The sequence below is a fragment of the Pygocentrus nattereri genome, chromosome 20 (genome assembly GCF_015220715.1).
Source record: "Pygocentrus nattereri isolate fPygNat1 chromosome 20, fPygNat1.pri, whole genome shotgun sequence".
NCBI lineage: Eukaryota > Metazoa > Chordata > Actinopteri > Characiformes > Serrasalmidae > Pygocentrus > Pygocentrus nattereri.
Window position 1 is genome coordinate 6,023,526 of NC_051230.1, and position 19,736 is coordinate 6,043,261.

At 39.3% G+C, this 19,736-nt stretch overlaps 1 protein-coding gene across 4 annotated transcripts in view; it reads right to left on the bottom strand.

Moving 5' to 3' along the window:
* gnb1l (guanine nucleotide binding protein (G protein), beta polypeptide 1-like) overlaps nt 1-18,194 on the bottom strand; it is a 76,035-nt gene extending 57,841 nt beyond the window's left edge. For 2 of the 4 annotated variants that reach the window (XM_037531452.1, XM_037531455.1), the window contains exons 1-2: nt 18,128-18,194; nt 5,446-5,535 (exon numbers count right to left, since the gene is read on the bottom strand). The gene's annotated coding sequence lies outside the window, so the exon portion shown is untranslated. Of the gene's footprint in view, nt 1-5,445; nt 5,536-6,173; nt 6,192-18,127 lie in introns of those variants that run through there. The other 2 variants (XM_037531454.1, XM_037531451.1) reach the window with 2 other exon arrangements.
* Between the last annotated feature and the right edge of the window lie 1,542 nt (nt 18,195-19,736).

The following is a 19,736-nucleotide window of genomic DNA, read 5'->3' on the forward strand; positions in this document are numbered from 1 at the left end:
AAACATTACTCACTACTGCCCTCTATCTGCGTTAACAAACATCAAATAAACAAACATTACTCACTACTGCCCTCTATCTGCGTTTACAAACATCAAATAAACAAACATTACTCACCACTGCCCTCTATCTGCGTTTACAAACATCAAATAAACAAACATTACTCACCACTGCTCTCTATCTGCATTTACAAACATCAAATAAACAAACATTACTCACTACTGCCCTCTATCTGCGTTTACAAATATCAAATAAACAAACATTACTCACCACTGCCGTCTATCTGCGTTTACAAATATCAAATAAACAAACATTACTCACCACTGCCCTCTATCTGCATTTACAAACACCAAATAAACAAACATTACTCACCACTGCCCTCTATCTGGATTAACAAACATCAAATAAACAAACATTCCTCACCACTGCCCTCTATCTGCGTTTACAAACATCAAATAAACAAACATTACTCACCACTGCCCTCTATCTGCGTTTACAAACATCAAATAAACAAACATTACTCACTACTGCCCTCTATCTGCGTTTTCAAACATCAAATAAACAAACATTACTCACCACTGCCCTCTATCTGCGTTTTCAAACATCAAATAAACAAACATTACTCACTACTGCCCTCTATCTGCGTTTTCAAACATCAAATAAACAAACATTACTCACCACTGCCCTCTATCTGCCTTAACCAACATCAAATAAACAAACATTACTCACCACTGCCCTCTATCTGCATTTACAAACATCAAATAAACAAACATTACTCACTACTGCCCTCTATCTGCGTTAACAAACATCAAATAAACAAACATTACTCACCACTGCCCTCTATCTGCGTTAACCAACATCAAATAAACAAACATTACTCACTACTGCCCTCTATCTACGTTTACAAACATCAAATAAACAAACATTACTCACTACTGCCCTCTATCTGCGTTAACAAACATCAAATAAACAAACATTACTCACTACTGCCCTCTATCTGCGTTAACAAACATCAAATAAACAAACATTACTCACCACTGCCCTCTATCTGCATTTACAAACATCAAATAAACAAACATTACTCACTACTGCCCTCTATCTGCGTTAACAAACATCAAATAAACAAACATTACTCACCACTGCCCTCTATCTGTGTTAACCAACATCAAATAAACAAACATTACTCACTACTGCCCTCTATCTGCGTTTTCAAACATCAAATAAACAAACATTACTCACCACTGCCCTCTATCTGCCTTAACCAACATCAAATAAACAAACATTACTCACCACTGCCCTCTATCTACGTTTACAAACATCAAATAAACAAACATTACTCACTACTGCCCTCTATCTGCGTTTACAAACATCAAATAAACAAACATTACTCACCACTGCCTTCTATCTGCCTTAACCAACATCAAATAAACAAACATTACTCACTACTGCCCTCTATCGGTGTTAACATCAAATAAACAAACATTACTCACTACTGCCCTCTATCGGTGTTATCAGCAAACATCAAATATGCAAATGCTACTCACTACTGCCCTCTAAAGATCAAATACACCATCATTACTTGCCACTGCCTTCTAAAAGTGTCAACTGAGAACAAACAAACATTACTAAGTGCTGCCCTCTAAAGGTGTTAAAGATCACAAAAACACATATTTTTGTCAGTTACATGATTGACAAACTATAAAAATATGGGGGGGGGGCCCAAATTACATATATTAATTACATCAATTATGTAAGTTATAATTACTACTCACACTCAAATAATTCCTGTAGTGATTGTGAATTGTATAATAATACATATTGAGGATGTTCACCTTACAAAACATCAGTGAACATACTATGAAACTCAGATGTACTGTATAGGAATATGAAATTGAATTTATTTGCACCGTCTTCGCTTTCTGTACTATCAAGTGAACGCAACACAATATGCATATTGCACATGTGAATATGAATAAAAATATGATAAATATGAATCACATGTTTAACATTGCATGTATGAATATACCATGATATGATTTGTCATATATATATATATATATATGTGTGTGTGTGTGTGTGTGTGTGTGTGTGTATGTGTATATATATATATATATATATATATATATATATATATATATAGAGAGAGAGAGAGAGAGAGAGAGAGAGATTCATTACCTATTACCTCTAATGTATTTAGTAAACACTTGATTGCGATTATGTAACTGTCGTTGAGTTGCAACGCTGAAGAATCATAAGTGAGAATCATGATCTCACATCTAGGCCAAAAAAATGGTGCAGAATCACGGAGCCCGGCTTTATTGCTCAGCCTGAACACAGGGGAGAGACAAAACGAGACAGAATAGAATCTCTCTTTGAGTGGCAACCAATATAGCAGAGATTTTAGATATGGATCAGTAAAGTTAATGAAGATCCTTCATGCACAGGCTTATTTTCGATCACCCCTGCCCCCGTCCCTGAAACCAGAACCCTAGCTATTTCAGAGGAGCTCATTTCGGAAGGTTAGTGGTTAAATTGTGCATGTTAAGCCATCAAGCGGAGCCTACTCTCTGCCCTACCTTCCTAATTAAGCCAAGAGCCCCCCACCCCCCGACAATAGGGACGGTCACCAGACACCCTACACTCAACTGTGACCGCTGGTGTCGCGAAAAGAAGACGGCCGAGATGAGCGGGTGGGTTTTAAAGAGTCCAGGAATTACAGGCCATGACTATCAGCCTCCAGCCAACACCGCACAGGAGCCAGAGGCAGGCCACTGAGCTCAGCAGTGGACGACGAAATTAACCCTTAGGATGGTGTTGCTAAAATTCACTTTCACAGTGTTTGTTCAAATTAAAATCAGTAACTTTACTGAGTCAAAAAAACAAAAAAAAAACAAAAACATGCTAAAATACACTCAGTTACAGTTACAGACTGTAGTCCATCGGTTTCTCTGACACTCTGTTACCCCCTTTTACCCTGTTCTTCAGTGGTCAGGACCCCCTTGGACCCTCACAGAGCAGGGACTATGAGTGATGGATCATTCTCAGCACTGCAGTAACATTAATGTGGTGGTGGTTTGCTAGTGTGTGTTGTGCTGGTATGAGCAGATCAGACACACTTCCACCACAGAGGTCTCCAAATCTCCAAAACTTAGAAAGTCTAGCTTCCAGTTTGAATTAACAGTTAATAATCCCATGCTTCCCGAAAGACTCTACACACTTTTATAAATAATTAAAAAAGGTTCTTCAACAGTTCTTTAGTAAAGAAAATGATTCTATCTAGAACCATGAACACTGAAAGAACCCTGTGCATGATTAAAAGGTTATTTGCATTGTTAGTGCTCTTCAGATTGATGATGAAGAATGTGTTTATGGTTCTATATAGAAAAGGGTTCTATATAGCACCAAAAAGTGTTCTATTGTTACAGACTTAACACTGTGACAATAGAAGAACCCTTTTCGGTGCTATATAGGACCCTTTTCGAAAAGGTTCTATATAAAACCATCCACAGCTTATTCTCCACCAACCTGAAGAACACTTTAATGATGCAAAGAACCTTTTAATCATGCACAGGGTTCTTTGTGTTCATGGTTCTATATAGAACCATTCTCTTTACTAAAGAAATGTTGAAGAACCATCACCTTTGAAGAGTGTCTGCTAAGAGAATAAGGGATGCACAATGATATATGAATATATGAATCATTTCAGTAGGAGTTGCTTAAAATGTAAGCAATTGGTACCGAAATGATTCAGCCTGCATAAGGAGAGAATGAGTTACTAGATCCATGAGGTGATTCGCACAAATACAGCACACAAAAAAAATAAAAAATAAAGGAATAAAGAAGGACGCAGAGCATCACCGATACACAGCATTCCTCTTATGAAGCACCAAAGGTGACTTATTGGCGCCCCCTTGTGAAAAATCTCCAGCCTGCTAAACGTGAGTGAGTGAGTTATAAGCCAAGTCCATGAGATTGCTTTGAATCGGGGACAATGCCATGGTACGGGCAACATGCAGGGCAAATACTGCTCGTTACCACTCGTTACTAAAAACAGGCTACCCACTAATACTGAAAGGACTATCACGACATGTTAATATCAGGGTATATCATATAACATCTGGTGATATATCACTTAGCACTACTTTGAAGTGCTTACTGCCAATAATAAAAGCATGTTGTAGTCTTATATGGATTTCTCATTTGAAGCAGACTCCAACCATTCAAGCCATACCACGTAATTGTAAGCAGAATAAGATATACTTTATGATGATTTGAATTTGATGAGAAGTTATTAATGTGCATACTTGATTGTTTTGCTTACATTTGCTGTGCTTTTCTCATTTTTGAGACACTGAAACAAAGTTGAAAATGCATTTTTGCATCTGTTGACACACAATGTAAAACATAAGCATTGGCCAAATTAATTATGTAACTAGATCTAATTAATACACTTGCAATGTATATCAAACGTACAGCAAAACATTAACTTCTTACTTTCTACTTTTCTACCATCATCTTTCTGCAGCACCCCCTAGTGGCCACTCCACTGAGAGACAGGAAACAGACTTGGTGGCTCTCTGTGTTAAATGTTGTAACTCTGTTGAGCTGCTGGTGAGCAACGAGGGGTGAAAGGGGACGCGTGGGAACCCCCTGCTGGGACACAATTCACACCTCTCCTCAAAGATGGACAAAATGGACAGCTATCGTTGTGTCAAACAATCCTGCACAGCAGGGGTGTCCAATCTTATCCGCAAATGGCCAGTGTGGCTGCAGATTTTCACTCCAAACAAGCTGGAGCACCCCTGATCCTCTGTTCAAATCAATTGGTCTTAGTCTTCAAACATTTCATCAGTTGTGCTCCTGATTTGTTGGAGTGAAAACGTGCAGCCACACTGGCCCTTTGCAGAGAATACTGCTGTACAACAGGGTCATTCTACAGAAACGTCCACTGTGCTTTTAGCTGGCGTCACTGGTGTGACCAACTTTATTCTTAGGTAATCGTGAAAAAATAGAACAAAAATGGATTAAACTACATATTTTAGTGTATATTCCATGACTGATCTTGTTGTTTGATACTCGATCAGGCGATTTTTATTATAAAATGCATTTTTTATTAAAAACGTCATCGGTGTTGTCTTTATCATCAGTAACACCAGTGACTGTCATGGAGAGATAGAAAAGTGGACACTTCTGTAGAACGACCCAACAACAAAAAAATACAATAAACACAATAAAAAAGAAAAAAACTCTAATTGGCTTCCAGTTTCGACTATATAGCAGACACATCTCCGTCAATGTTACTGAAGAATACTGGCATCGTTCAACTGAGGGTTCCTCTTCCAGAACGGCTAAAAACGGCATTTTATGGCCACAGAGAAAAGGGTTAAACCAGCAGGCTGTGGGATAACTCTCTACTACACTGTATCAATCACTGAACAGAAGCTCACCTGGTGCTCCAAAATGCTTTTTTATGTTTTCTTTGGCTGTGCCACAGTTTGAGTTGTTTGAAGTGCCATCTGCTCTCTCCTGCAGTGAATCTGAAAACAGAAAAGCTGGCAACGTTTGCCTCGGTTTTTCACCTTGCTTTCAGCATCCATGATGACATGGCAGCAAAAGCATTCGCTCTCTGTGGAAACACAGCACATCAGCAGGGCTGGAGATGTGTAGAGGAGCCTTGAGCCATTCTCCACCAAAACTATTATTACGTCAATGCAATAATGATGCAAGTGGAAGAGAAAGCAGACACCAAAAAAAAAACAAGCTGTAAAAAAATGAATACTCAAGAACTTCAGTGGAGCTTTTAGCACTTCCAGCATCTCTCAGCACAGGAACTAATGTTCACTCTTCTGTTTTTGAGGCTCTGTTGGTCTAAAATAAAATGCTAAAGCTCCAGAGAAGCAAAGTGAGCAACAGTAAAGGAGTTCAGGAGCTGAACAAACACAATAATCGAAAATTTGAACAATGAACAATTTGCAACCACTGAAATGTAAAACTTGGACCCCTGTCCTCACCAATACACTTCAGTAGAAGCAAAAATACAAGCTACAACAAATTTTTATTTTCTCAAAATTCCACCAATTTTGTTTTTTAAAACTTATGGATAATTTAAAAATTAAGATGTAAATAAAAGTCATTCCAAGTGGCTCGATGTGAAACGCATTCTAAGGAAACTTACCAATGGATAGCTATGAAGATGCTGTCTGGTACCTAAAACATTGAGTTCGTGTGCCCAATAATCTGATCATAATCAGATTTCTGCAGTTATCTGATTATTAGTCTGGAGTAAGATCTAGACTTTTGATTAAGAAATCTGATATATAGAGCTGGACTTTAGCTCAGTAGTCACGATTTCTCAGTGCTGTGAACTCTTACTCTGATTTCTTTCGGCTTTCTCAGTCTGTGCATGTGTGAAAACAGACCGCGGTACCGGAAATAAGCTACACGCTTGACAAAACTGTTTAAATATTCTTCATCTTCTAGATGATGTACTGTATGTTCATAATTTCAAGTAAAGTTGCGCAATGTTTTTGTTTATTAAAAAAAAAGCCACAGCATGAAGTTTTACATTATCTGATTACTGAAGTGCATATAAATGCATTGATTAGATTACTGACAAAATCTGATTTTCTGCAGATCAAGCGCATATAAACCCACTCATTGTTGTATAGCATCTATGGATAAATCTATTGATGGCGGTGAGGTACACGCATGTCATTAAGCACAATAGCACCCAAAGAAAACGTTTTTTTTTTTTTTTTAAAAGACTTGCCTACGTGGTTTCAAACAAGACAGGGTATACAATTATCTACAAAAATGGGACAAAAATTCAGCCTTCAAGATTTTGCTATGCAATACTTCTGTTTAAAATAATGTGCTCAGGCCCTAAGAAGTTTTCATTACTTGTAGCAAATAACAGACAATAAATGTTATCACTGTTAGGCTGTAACCGTTTTAATAACATATTTCTGCACTCTTTAAAACAGTAGCAGCCTTTTATACTGTGTGTATATTTTATAAAAAGGTCCCAAATGACTTCTCTTTACATTAACATGCTTAAGAGTTTACAACTGCTTAATCTAAGAGTACATATATTAGTCTGGAGTATTAGGTTATTAGTTATTACTTATTATTAGATTATTACTCTAACAGTACATATATTAGTCTGGAGTATTAGATTATTAGTTATTACTTATTATTAGATTATTACTCTAACAGTACATATATTAGTCTGGAGTATTAGATTATTAGTTATTACTTATTATTAGATTATTACTCTAACAGTACATATACATATACACACACTCCTGTAAAGTTACTATTTTGGAGATACAAGGTTTTCTTCCGACAGCAGCGACACACACACACACACACACACACACACACACACACACACATCATATTTATAATTTTGTATATACACCATTCACATAGTTATATATTTCATAGACCTCATATTTACGCCTGTTACTGTACATTTGCACTGTCCGTTTTGCACTATTGCTACTATTTGCACTTCTGGTAGATGTTAACTGCATTTCGTTGCCTCGTACTTGTACTGAGCAATGCCAATAAAGTTGAATCTGGCTGGCCGGCTGGACGTCTTGATCCCGTCATATCATATCAGACATAAAAAGTTTCGTTCCAACAGCACCAAATGTCAGCCAGCTGACTACGTTTGCCTAATTGTGTAAATTTAATATTTAGCCAAATTATTGGTTTTAATGTGAGAAATGCAATGTTTGCATGTTTCAAGCAAAAGGCCCAGTCCAGCCACCCACGCCCAGTGAAACTGCCTTTCTACTCTAGCCTAATAATTAGCTAACGTGTTAAATTAGTTGTATTAAAGAACAGAAACATACCAAAATCTAAATGAGTGTGGTGTCCACCCCAAAGGATGCATTTCAGAGGGCAGGATCTCTCAGACATATAACAGGAGGGCCATTTCTATTTGACAGTCATCATTTCTGGCTTAAGGCATCGAGGTGAACCCCTTAACAATCCAGGTTTGTTACACACAAAGGCTTAAACTAATAGACCTAATCTTAGATTAAAGAAGTGTAATAAAACTTTGGGCCTGCCAGGCTTGTGGCTTATTAAGGGGTTAAATAAAACACTGTCCTGTGAAATTCCAGGACTGGTGTTGAACAAGTTGGATATATAATTAGTGAACTTTCAATCCACAACAGAGTCGGCGCCAAGAAGCAGCACTAATATAACACAGAGCATCAGTGTCTTCCTTGAGTTCATAGCTTATTGGTTTGCCTGTTTCTGAACCGTGCGCTATCAGAATAAGCGCTCACTCACTTCACTCCCCTCATCCTCGGTAAAGCTAAAGTCAGCAGTTTAAAGCCCCTGTTCTCAGCCACAATAGTGCACTTGTGATTATCAACGCTGAAGATCACGCCACCCAAACGGAGGAACGTGAGGGATCGTGAAGGACAACACACCGCACACAAACCCCGAGCTATCAAAACAGGCTCGTGACAAGCCGTCACTCACTCTTGTTTGGCAAAACCCTCCAATTGTTCACAAAAACGTGAAGAGGCCACAAAGCAAACAAGCGAGCAACTCCGCAAGGAGAAGCATGAGAAGCTTATCGTGTGGAGAAATGCACTGCATTCAAATCCTCATGCAGAGCCAAATCAGCACAAACCAGAAAGTCTTTCACTCTCTGACAAACCTGAACAAAGCAGTTATTGTGTACCTTTATATACTGGATTATATTTGCAGATACCAAAGCTATTTAGTGATGATTAGAGCTGGCATACTCATTTCAGGCTGACATCAGCAGAAAATGTTTGAGATGATATCAGAGAGAAAATATTAGCGAATGCGACCTACCGTCGAGCAAAACGGCAAAAATATATCAAAACACTTGGAGAAATTTTTGACACACAATACACCTCAAAATATTCGGACAGACACAATTCACTTGTAGTGCCGCATTTAAAAACTGCAATTTAAAAAATGAATATACAATTATTGTTGTGCAGTATTTCATATTCTGTACTGCCTAAAATCCAATTTAAACAGGACTAATTATCCTCTCTTTGTAATGAAAGTTGAGCAGCGTGCTTAACAAAAATTGTGCTCAAAAAAAGCATATCGTGTATCATAATAATAAAATGTATCATGATAACGAGAATAGTCATATTGCTCATCTCTAATGTAATTTAATCCTGTAACACATGATAAGCTCCCTTTAAGCGAAGTGCTGCAAATACTATATATACACACACACACACATATATATACACACACACATACATATTCACATATTATATATATATATATATATATATATATATATATATATATATATATATATATATATATACTTAAAAAAAAAAAACATACATCACTTTCAATGTAAGTCAATGGAACCAGACATTTTTGGCCATTTATTTTGGTCCATCCTTCATGAAATTTACACACATTATAAAGGCCAACAAGCATTTTCAAATTATATCAAAAACTGAAAAATCGCTAAAAATGGAGATACAAGGTTTTGTTTCCGACAACAGCTATATATATATATACACACACACACACACACACACACACACACACACACACACACACACACACACATTGCTGTTGTCCCCAAAACCTATTTTACTTTTAATGCAAGTCAATACAACCACACTTTTTTCCAAGTAATTTTGGGCCGTTTCTTTTGGTCCATTCATCATGAAGTTTACAGACAATGTAAAGGCCAGCAGGCATTTTCAAATTATTTCAAACACTGAAAAACGACAAAAATGGAGATACAAGCTTTTCTTCCGACAGCAGCCTGACATCTGCCATCTCTCTCTCACATACATACATACATACATACATACATACATACATACATACATACATACATACATAATCAGATGGGAACTGGGGCCACCAAAACTATAGTAATAGAAAATAGGAATAAAATAAAAAATCAGTAACTGAACGCTCCAGTAAATATTCCACAAACCTGCTGGACCACATCGATAACTGTCTAATTAAAAATACCTACAATATTTTTCACAAAGTCTGCCCAAATAATTGTCAATTACCCAAGACTTGCTACTGGAAAAAGAAAAAAAGAATCAAAAAATGACTGATTCATCCCCTCCTCCCCCAGTGGCGTGATGGAAGGATGGAGAGAGAACGAGAAGAAAGAGAAAAACCAGAGCGTGAGGGAAGACTGAGGTTTTCTACTCTCTCTGTAACAGATAAGACAGCTCCAGTAATCTGACTCTAAGTCTCTGGATAAAGGCAGTTTGTCTCTTCTTGGGCCGTCTGTCAACACCTACTGGGTAATTAGGCCTAATTATGAGAGAGAGTTCCCTTCCCTTCCCGTCCCGTGTTATTAAATAAGGACCCGGGCTTGCCAGCCAGGTATCTCTCAACACAGCAAGGGGCTGGCGACCTTCAGATCAAACGCAGAACTATCAGCGGCCCCAGCCTTATAACGGATCTGATGGGGAAGTGGGGTTGGGGGGGCGCAGTCATTTTAACATGGGCTTCAAAGATCAGGGATGGACTGGCCGCATTCTTCTCCTACCATCCCGAGTCAGGACGGAAGGAGGAGCATCGTCTCACCTGGTCCCGTCCCGCTGTCATTCATAAATAAGCTGCCCCAGATCCTGGAGATTACGGAAATGCAAAACATAATGAATCCTGTCGGAGTAAATGAGCGCAGCTGAATGCCTCCTCTCACAGACGCCGCTTTGGCCCCCCTACAGGCTCGACTGGCCAAGATGCGCTAATACAACAACACTGACCTGCGTAACGTTCAAAGGTTAAGAATCAAATATTTCAATAACAATTATTGTAATATACTGGGCCTGTAATGGCACAGCTTCAAATATTTAGTTAGCGCAAACAAACGAAAAAAGATGAAGTTATATCACTGTTATTGGAACACAACCTCATAAAATGGTTACTTTACAGGAGAAGGAAAAAACATACTTCAGTTTCAATGCAAGTCAATGCAACCAGACCTTTGTCCAAGTAATTCTGGCCAATTTCATGGCCTTCACTTGGCTTGTAATTTACATACAACATAAAGGACAATAAGCATTTTCAAATAGTGCCAAAAACTGAAAAATGACAAATGGAGATACAAGGTTTTGTTCCAACATCGGTGATATGCACTCTTGATGAACGGAGATGTAGATGATAATAAAATGACTCAGCAATAAAGCTGGTTTCTATTATTCAACATCAAATTTCAGTACTCAATGGAACAGTTTGATGAAAAATTGTGAATTTCCCCGCTGTGGGACTAATAAAGGATTATCTTATGTTACCTTAAATCAATTCTCCCAATTCTCTGGTCAATAGGCCGAGACATGTTTGGAGTTGAAATGTTGCTTCTTTAGTAAAGAACTGGATTCAACAGTCACCCAAAAAGAACCTGTTTCTGTTCAAATACATCAGATGATCAGATTCCTCTGCATGTGTGATGGTCCTTGTCACAAATACAAATTGTAGATGAGCGTTCCAACGCCTGACGTGGTTTGTAATGCAGACCCTGTGGTCTAAAGTGTCTGCCCACAGTTTTGTTCATTTTTATAGTTTATAGTGAGTCATTCTATGCGCTAAACCACATCGACAAGGCTGCACAACCTAAATCAGGAGCTGGATGTTGTTTGAGCAGAGCTTATAAAGGTTTAAGTGATGTATTTTCACAGAAATGCTTTGGGATGTTTGGGTGACTACTGAGTTCTAGTGTTTGGCAGCAATGTTAGCCTCATAGCTCCAGTTTCTAAACTGAAGAAGTAAAATTTGTACCGGTGTAAATGGAAAATTTGGTGCATTTCATTTGCATCAAACTGTGCCTTCAAGTAGTCGGTCAACATCTAAACGTACTGGTATCTAAACATCCTGGACTGTTAACACACCCACACAACTATTCAGCCACGTAAAATGACAGAGCGGGGTCAGCGGATGCTGAGGGGCATAGTGCGCAGAGGTCACTGACTTTCTGCAGAGTCAATCGCTACAGACCTCCAAACTTCATGTGGCCTTCAGATCAGCTCAAGAACAGCGTAGAGAGCTTCATGGAATGGGTTTCCATGGCCGAGCAGCTGCATCCAAGCCTTACATCACCAAGCGCAATGCAAAGCGTCCAGTGCAGTGGTGTAAAGGATGGCCATCCTGTTCCAACAAGACTGCGCATCAGTGCACAAAGCAGGTCCCTAAAGACATGCATGAGTGAGTTTGGTGTAGAAGAACTTGACTGGCCTGCACAGAGTCCTGACCTCAACCCCATAGAACACCTTTGGGATGAATTAGAGTGGAGACTGTGAGCCAGGCCTTCTCGTCCAACATCAGTGTCTGACCTCACAAATGCGCTTCTGGAAGAACGGTCAAAAATTCCCATAAACACTCCTAACCCTTGTAGAAAGCCTTCCCAGAAGAGCTCAAGCGGTTATAGCTGCAAAAGGTGGGCCGGCATCATATTAAACCCTATGGAATAAGAATGGGATGTCGCTCAAGTTGACTATTTATATCACAACCAACATGTATAAGCAATGACTGTCACTGCATTTTAAAAAAAATAAGATTCCTGCTTGTGATTCTTCTCTGGCATCACAAAATCTCTGTAAATCGTGATTAACCGAAATCTCAGATGTTGCCAGCGAGGGCTATCCGTCACTCTCTGGCGCAGCTGCTGGTACTCCCCTTTCCTAATGAGATCATACCTCAGCTCTAAAGCATTCTTTCATTCTTCTCTTTATCGAAACAGTCTTATCTTGTTTTTCTCTCTCTCCTGCCTGCTCTCTCTCTCTCTCTCTCTCTCCGATTCTTCATGCCCGTTTCCACTTCACTGGGGGGCAACCATTACTCAGCCCTTTTTCCGAGTTTACAAACCCTCCCACCTGCTCAAAGAAAGAAAAAAAGACAAGTCAAATTCTCCAAAGGAGGAAATATGGTGGACGGAGCCACAGGTCCATTATACAGTCCAGTTAAACAAACAAAGCAGGATGTGAGGCGTATACAGGACACACACCCTATATTGTAATGCCGTGCAGTGGTAAGCGGGGAGGGATATCTGGAGTGGAAAAACTGCTCAGGGGTAGATAGAGGTCTGAAGTCTGTAACAAGTGCACCCACACCCCTGTCACTCAGACTAGCGGCAGGGGGAAGAGGCTGTATTGTTTCTGCCAATGGCGTGAATGCAGTGCCAAGGCCGGCAGAGATAAGGGCTGAATGCAGAGGCTCCCTGTGAGTGACTGTGTGTGGGGGGGGGTGTTGATTGAGCACTTTGTCACTGCTCACCGACTTAAGGGGACACTGCTAACAAACAATCCTGCAGGTAGTGGGGTCTTATCTGTTAGCATTGTCACCCATTTCCTTCCCCAGGTGTGTTCAGTGCTTCACATGCAGCTGGACTGATGAGGACGGCCAATTGTCCACTGACAACCGTCCACTCCATCACACACATACAAACAGAGGACAGATACCACCGCTTTACATAAAATAGGCCACTAGGTATTCACAGAAACGTCATTTAATAAACGCTATCTTAAACCTGAACTCAGTAAATTTCATTCATTTCACTTCACAAAATTCAATGAGATGAAAACACAGGAATTCGAAGTTTCTCTAAACGCGCAGGGTGGACAGATGAGGATTTGGCTCGGTAGATCTTTCTTTCTTATTGGTGGTGGTGATAAGAAACAGGGGTAACAATGTCCATTTATTATCCAAAATGATGGATATTATCCAAAGTGTTTGTGTTTTTCTATATAATGTTAATGGTGGTAAAACAGTCGACAGTAAATCCAGCAAAAATATTTTGTTATTATAAAAATTAAATAAGCTACCTCTACTATACTGTAAAAAAATTATATATATATATATATATATATATATATATATATAAATAATGTGTGTGTGTGTGTAAATATATATATATATATATATATATATATATATATATATATATATATATATATATATATATACACACACACACACACATATATATATATATATATATATATATACACACACACACACACACACACACACACACACACACACACACACACACACACAAACACACATTATATATAGGCCAAATTCTTATCATAGCCGTTTTATTTAACAGCTTTAAAGGTAATAACTACTCTGAATAACTATACTTGTACCTTAACCATTTAATTATGCAGATCATCTGTGAAACCGCCCTTTAAAGTGATCCACAGACTCAAAAATAAGCAGTAATCCAGCACTTAAGATCCTTTGAGCCTCTAGATCCAGACCCTGCTGTCTGAAGTGTTTGCCTGACGTTTTGTTCATTTTTATACTTCACAGTAAGTCATTCTGTGCTCTAAAGCACGCTCACAAGTCGGCACAACCTTAATGTTGATGGATGTTGTTTGAGCTGATTGAGGGAAGTTTTAGTGACGTATTTTTACAGAGCTGGTTTGGGCTTTTTGGGCGACTATTGAGTTCTTGGTGTGTTTGGCAGCATCGATCGCGTCATAGCTCCAGTTTCTAAACTAAAGTTTGGACAAGCAGGTGAATCGATGTCCAAGGCAGCCTATAGGATCTGGTGTGGACATGGGAGGGACGTGGGGTTCAATATGAGTGCAAGGCAGGACGGCAACTTTCAGAAATAGGTCAGGAGTTCATGAGGCGACTCCACTCATGAAGCTCATTGCAAACCATGACAGAAAGACAAGAGACGTGCTGGTTGACTACGCACCAGCAGACAGGTAGTTTAGCGTTATTTCCAGCTTTCTCAGTAGTTTCTATCAATGTCCATATAAGACTAAATACAGCTTAAAAGGGAATTCCACTGATTGTTCTAAAGTTCTGCTTAATCTAATTGTTGAGATGTAAACAGTCATTCAGAGTTTTTATGTGGAGAAACATACTGACAGATTTTCTTCACAGTGGTGGTGATGGGAACCAAGGGTTGTGATGTCCACAACACAAACATGGCCAATTTACTTACTAACTAAAACCACCAGTGAAACAACAAGTCTTTGTGTTTTTGATGATGGTAAAATAGCACTAAATTTAAAGTTTTCTTTGGCAGCTATTTTGCCTCACAACACCCTGTGTGTACCTCTCCACCATGAATTGACATACATTTAAAAGCTATTTTAGACCAATATCAACTCAAAGCTATCATGAAACGATATCTCAGACACCAAGTGAGCATAAGGAGACCTGTTTGGATGTATTTAGTGCAGTATGTACATTTATGGCATTTTGGCTGACGCTCTTAACCAGAGCGACTTACAATTTGATCATTTTACACAGGAAGGCCAAGGTAGTGTTTGGAGTCTTGCCCAAGGACTCTTATTGGTATAGTGTAGGGTGCTTGCCCTGGTCGGGGATTGAACCCCAGTCTACAGCGTAGAAGGCAAAGGTGTTAACCACTACACTAACCAACCACCATGTAAAACATTAAATACAAATCACTGTAGTTGTGTTATTATTATTATTATTATCATTATTATAGCATTGTGACACTACAGCTTCTATTTTATCTGTTCCAACTTATTAAATCCCAGAAAAATGAAATATCGTGCCACATATCGAGTATCGTGAAAATGTTGAAGTATCGTGATTCAACTATTTCTGCCATATCGCCCATCCCTACTGTTTAAAGTAATAACTTACTGTGAGGGAGCGTTAAGAGGCATTAAACTCTCCATCTCCACTGTGAACCACTCAGAGCCTGTACATTTCTCTGGAACAGAGTATTTCACATCAAACTACTCTGAATTACTTTGTTTACATCTTAATAATTTCATCATGCAGAAATGTTGCAAAATAAAAGACAGAACTGCCTTTCAATTCTGCCTGAAGCTCATATTTAAGCTCTTATGTTCTCCTTCAACACGGACACAGCCACAATTCTCTAATGATGACCAACAGAAAAACGAAACCCCCTCAGCATTAAATACACCGATCAGGCATAACATCATGAGCGCCTCCTCGTTTCTACGCTCACTGCCCACTTTATCAGCTCCACTTACTGTATAGCTGCACTCTGTAGTTCTACAGTTACAGACTGTAGTCCATCTGTTTCTCTGATACTCTGTTAGCCTGTTCTTCAGTGGTCAGGACCCCCATGGACCCTCACAGAGCAGGTACTATTTGGGTGGTGGATCATTCTCAGCACTGTAGTATCACCAGTGGTGGACAGTAACTAAGTAAATGTAATTAGTTTCTGTACTTAAGTAGTTTTTTCGTGTATCTGTACTTAAGTTTTTCTATTTCTGGGCGACTTTTTCCTTTCACTCCACTACATTTCAGAGTCTAATATCCGACTTTTTCCTCCTACATTTTGAGAAATCTGTCGCTCCTTTTGGTTTCTGTGTGTATAAAAACGTAACATGTCAAAACGAAAGAAGCGCAAAGCCAGAGCACCAATCAGGGCCCAGCGGTCACTTTGTTTAGAGCTGGTTTTGACCTGTTGGTCATACCGACCCAGTGCAGCACGCGGTTCAACGTCAGCGCAGCAGCGTAAAACTTTGGGAGAGTCTGTTCAACATAAATGATGAACTAACCTAACTTTGTGTAAATAGAGCTCAATATAGAAATATGTCCACATATGCAGTCGAGACTGACGCGGCTTTTTTCTGAATTTCTACAAACACCATTTCATTTTATAGTAAATGAGTTTGGGCTGGTTTATGTTTATGAACAGACGCCTACAGATCAACATAGTAAAGGAGCTCATCTGTGATCCTGAGTTTAAAGCCAGTTTTTATTCCACTTAAACTTGGAACTAAGTTGTAAATAAATCTGAAACTGAAACTTTGCTTGAGTGTAAAAAGTGATTTCAGAGCCACTCGGTTCTCCCTGATGGAAACTGTTTACCTTCAGTGTTTTGTGCTTCTGATCATTTTAATAGACGTCAGCGTCACTAATTAATGACGTTCTATTAAAAGACTGGTTTACCAAGAGAGACGCTGGAGGACTTTCACCTGAAATGAGTTCATGAAGCCAGTCTGGTTATAAAAATGATAACAGGACATCAGAGCCAGAATTCCTCTTTTAGTACTTTTACTTTATACTTAAGTACATTTGAAGGGAAATACTTTAGTACTTTTACTCAAGTGGAGGTCTAAAGGGAGGAACTTCTACTTTTACTGGAGTGATATTTTACCTTGGGGGTCTCTACTTTAACTCAAGTACATGATTTGTGTACTTCGTCCACCACTGAGTAACACTGACATGGTGGTGGTGTGTTAGTGTGTGTTGCGCTGGTCTGAGTGGATCAGACACAGCAGTGCTGCAGGAGTTTTTAAACACCTCAGTGTCTCTGCTGGACTGAGAATCGTCCACCAACCAAAAACATCCAGCCAACAGCGTCCTGTGACCACTGATGAAGGACTAGAGGACGACCAACACAAACTGCAGCAGCAGATGAGCTGTCGTCTCTGACTTTACATCTACAAGGTGGACTGACAAGGTAGGAGTGTCTAATAGAGTGGACACAATGTTTAACAACTATAGCAGCACTGCTGTGTCTGATCTACTCGTACCAGCACAACACACACTAACACACCACCACACCGTCAGTGTTACTGCAGTGCTGAGAATGACCCACCACCCAAATAGTACCTGCTCTGTGAGGGTCCATGGGGGTCCTGACCACTGAAGAACAGGGTAACAGAGTATCAGAGAAACAGATGGACTACAGTCTGTAACTGTAGAACTACAGAGTGCAGCTATACAGTAAGTGGAGCTGATAAGATGGACAGTGACCGTAGAAACAAGGGGGTGGACTGAATATCATGTTGTGTGTAAATAATAACACGTTTGTCGTAATAAACGCAGAATAAGTTCGAAAGCTTCACACTGAAGTCGGCTTCCTTTTCGCCAAGTTCTTCATTTTCCCGTTCCACCTTAAATGGTGCAGCAGCTGCATTGTGGCGCGGCGAGCGTTACTATGGCTGGTGCAGCGTTTAAGGTGGAACGGAGAAATTCGAGTAAGAAGCTTCAGCTTCGGTACATTTTCCCCGTTAGTCGCGCAGCTAATCCTCTCTAACGAACACTGACACGGCCACAGGACACAAGAGAGGAAACAGCGCTAGCTCCGTGGGCTATAAGAGACATTAGTGCTGTAATATTTAATAAAACGCGTGTGTTAGTGAGTTAAACCGGCGCTACCTGCACAGCGTCCGACCGCGGCACACAAACACAGAGCTGGAAGGACCCGTCGCCGGAGAACAGCTGCCCTCAGCACTGCCTGCAATTTATTCCTCTCATTTATTTTTGCTCTCTGTCTCTCTGTCTGTCCTGAGATGCCCTGCGTGTAAGGAAGATGTATAAAAGAGCTTTAAAGTGATAAAAAAAAATACGTGTATTTTGAATGTCTCTACACTTGTAGAGACACCAAAGGTAAAATATCACTCCAGTAAAAGTAGAAGTTTCTCCCTTTAGACCTCCACTTGAGTAAAAGTACTTACCTTCAGCATTTACCTTCAAATGTACTTAAGTATAAAGTAAAAGTACTAAAAGAGTAATTCTGGCTCTGATCTGGTCCTGTTATCATTTTTATAACCAGACTGGCTTCATGAACTCATTTCAGGTGAAAGTCCTCCAGCGTCTCTCTTGGTAAACCAGTCTTTTAATAGAACGTCATTAATTAGTGACGCTGACGTCTATTAAAATGATCAGAAGCACAAAACACTGAAGGTAAACAGTTTCCATCAGGGAGAACCGAGTGGCTCTGAAATCACTTTTACACACAAGCAAAGTTTCAGTTTCAGATTTATTTACAACTTAGTTCCAAGTTTAAGTTGAATAAAAACTGGCTTTAAACTCAGGATCACAGATGAGCTCCTTTACTATGTTGATCTGTAGGCGTCTGTTCATAAACATAAACCAGCCCAAACTCATTTACTATAAAATGAAATGGTGTTTGTAGAAATTCAGAAAAAAGCCGCGTCAGTCTCGACTGCATATGTGGACATATTTCTATATTGAGCTCTATTTACACAAAGTTAGGTTAGTTCATCATTTATGTTGAACAGACTCTCCCAAAGTTTTACGCTGCTGCGCTGACGTTGAACCGTTAAATAAGGTATTATACACCGATCAGGCGTAACATCATGACCACCTCCTCGTTTCTACGCTCACTGTCCACTTTATCAGCTCCACTTACTGTATAGCTGCACTCTGTAGTTCTACAGTTACAGACTGTAGTCCATCTGTTTCTCTGATACTCTGTTACCCTGTTCTTCAGTGGTCAGGACCCCCATTCATTCAAAGGGATTAATAGAATTATCAATTAAAAATGATTTTTGGGCTGTTTTTGGTGCATGAACCCACAAAAATGTTATAAGTGGACCTCAGAAGAAAAAAAAATATAAGAGAAATGAAAGATATTGGCCCTTTAAGTACAGAAATATACACAAGCCCTGATTTAAATGGAGGGAAAATGACTTCGAGTCATGGATGAGACCGTTCTTAATGACTGTTCTCATGTTTTTATCTAAAAACATGAAGCATTCGAAAGGTTGGCGCTATTAAAACCACAGTTACTGTTAACACTATGCAGTGTTACATGACGTTCACAGGCTTGTGGTTTTCTGTCTGAAATACTTTGAAAGCAACAAAAGATACACGAACCCGCACAGCCCCTTTGCAAGGTAGAAAACTGGGTATCCTAACCAGACGAGTTTTTTTTTCTCCCCCCACCCCAAGTCTTTCTTTCTTCATCCTTTTTGGTCTAAATGAAAAAGAGAGAAGAGGAGGGGGCTGAAAAAAATCTCTT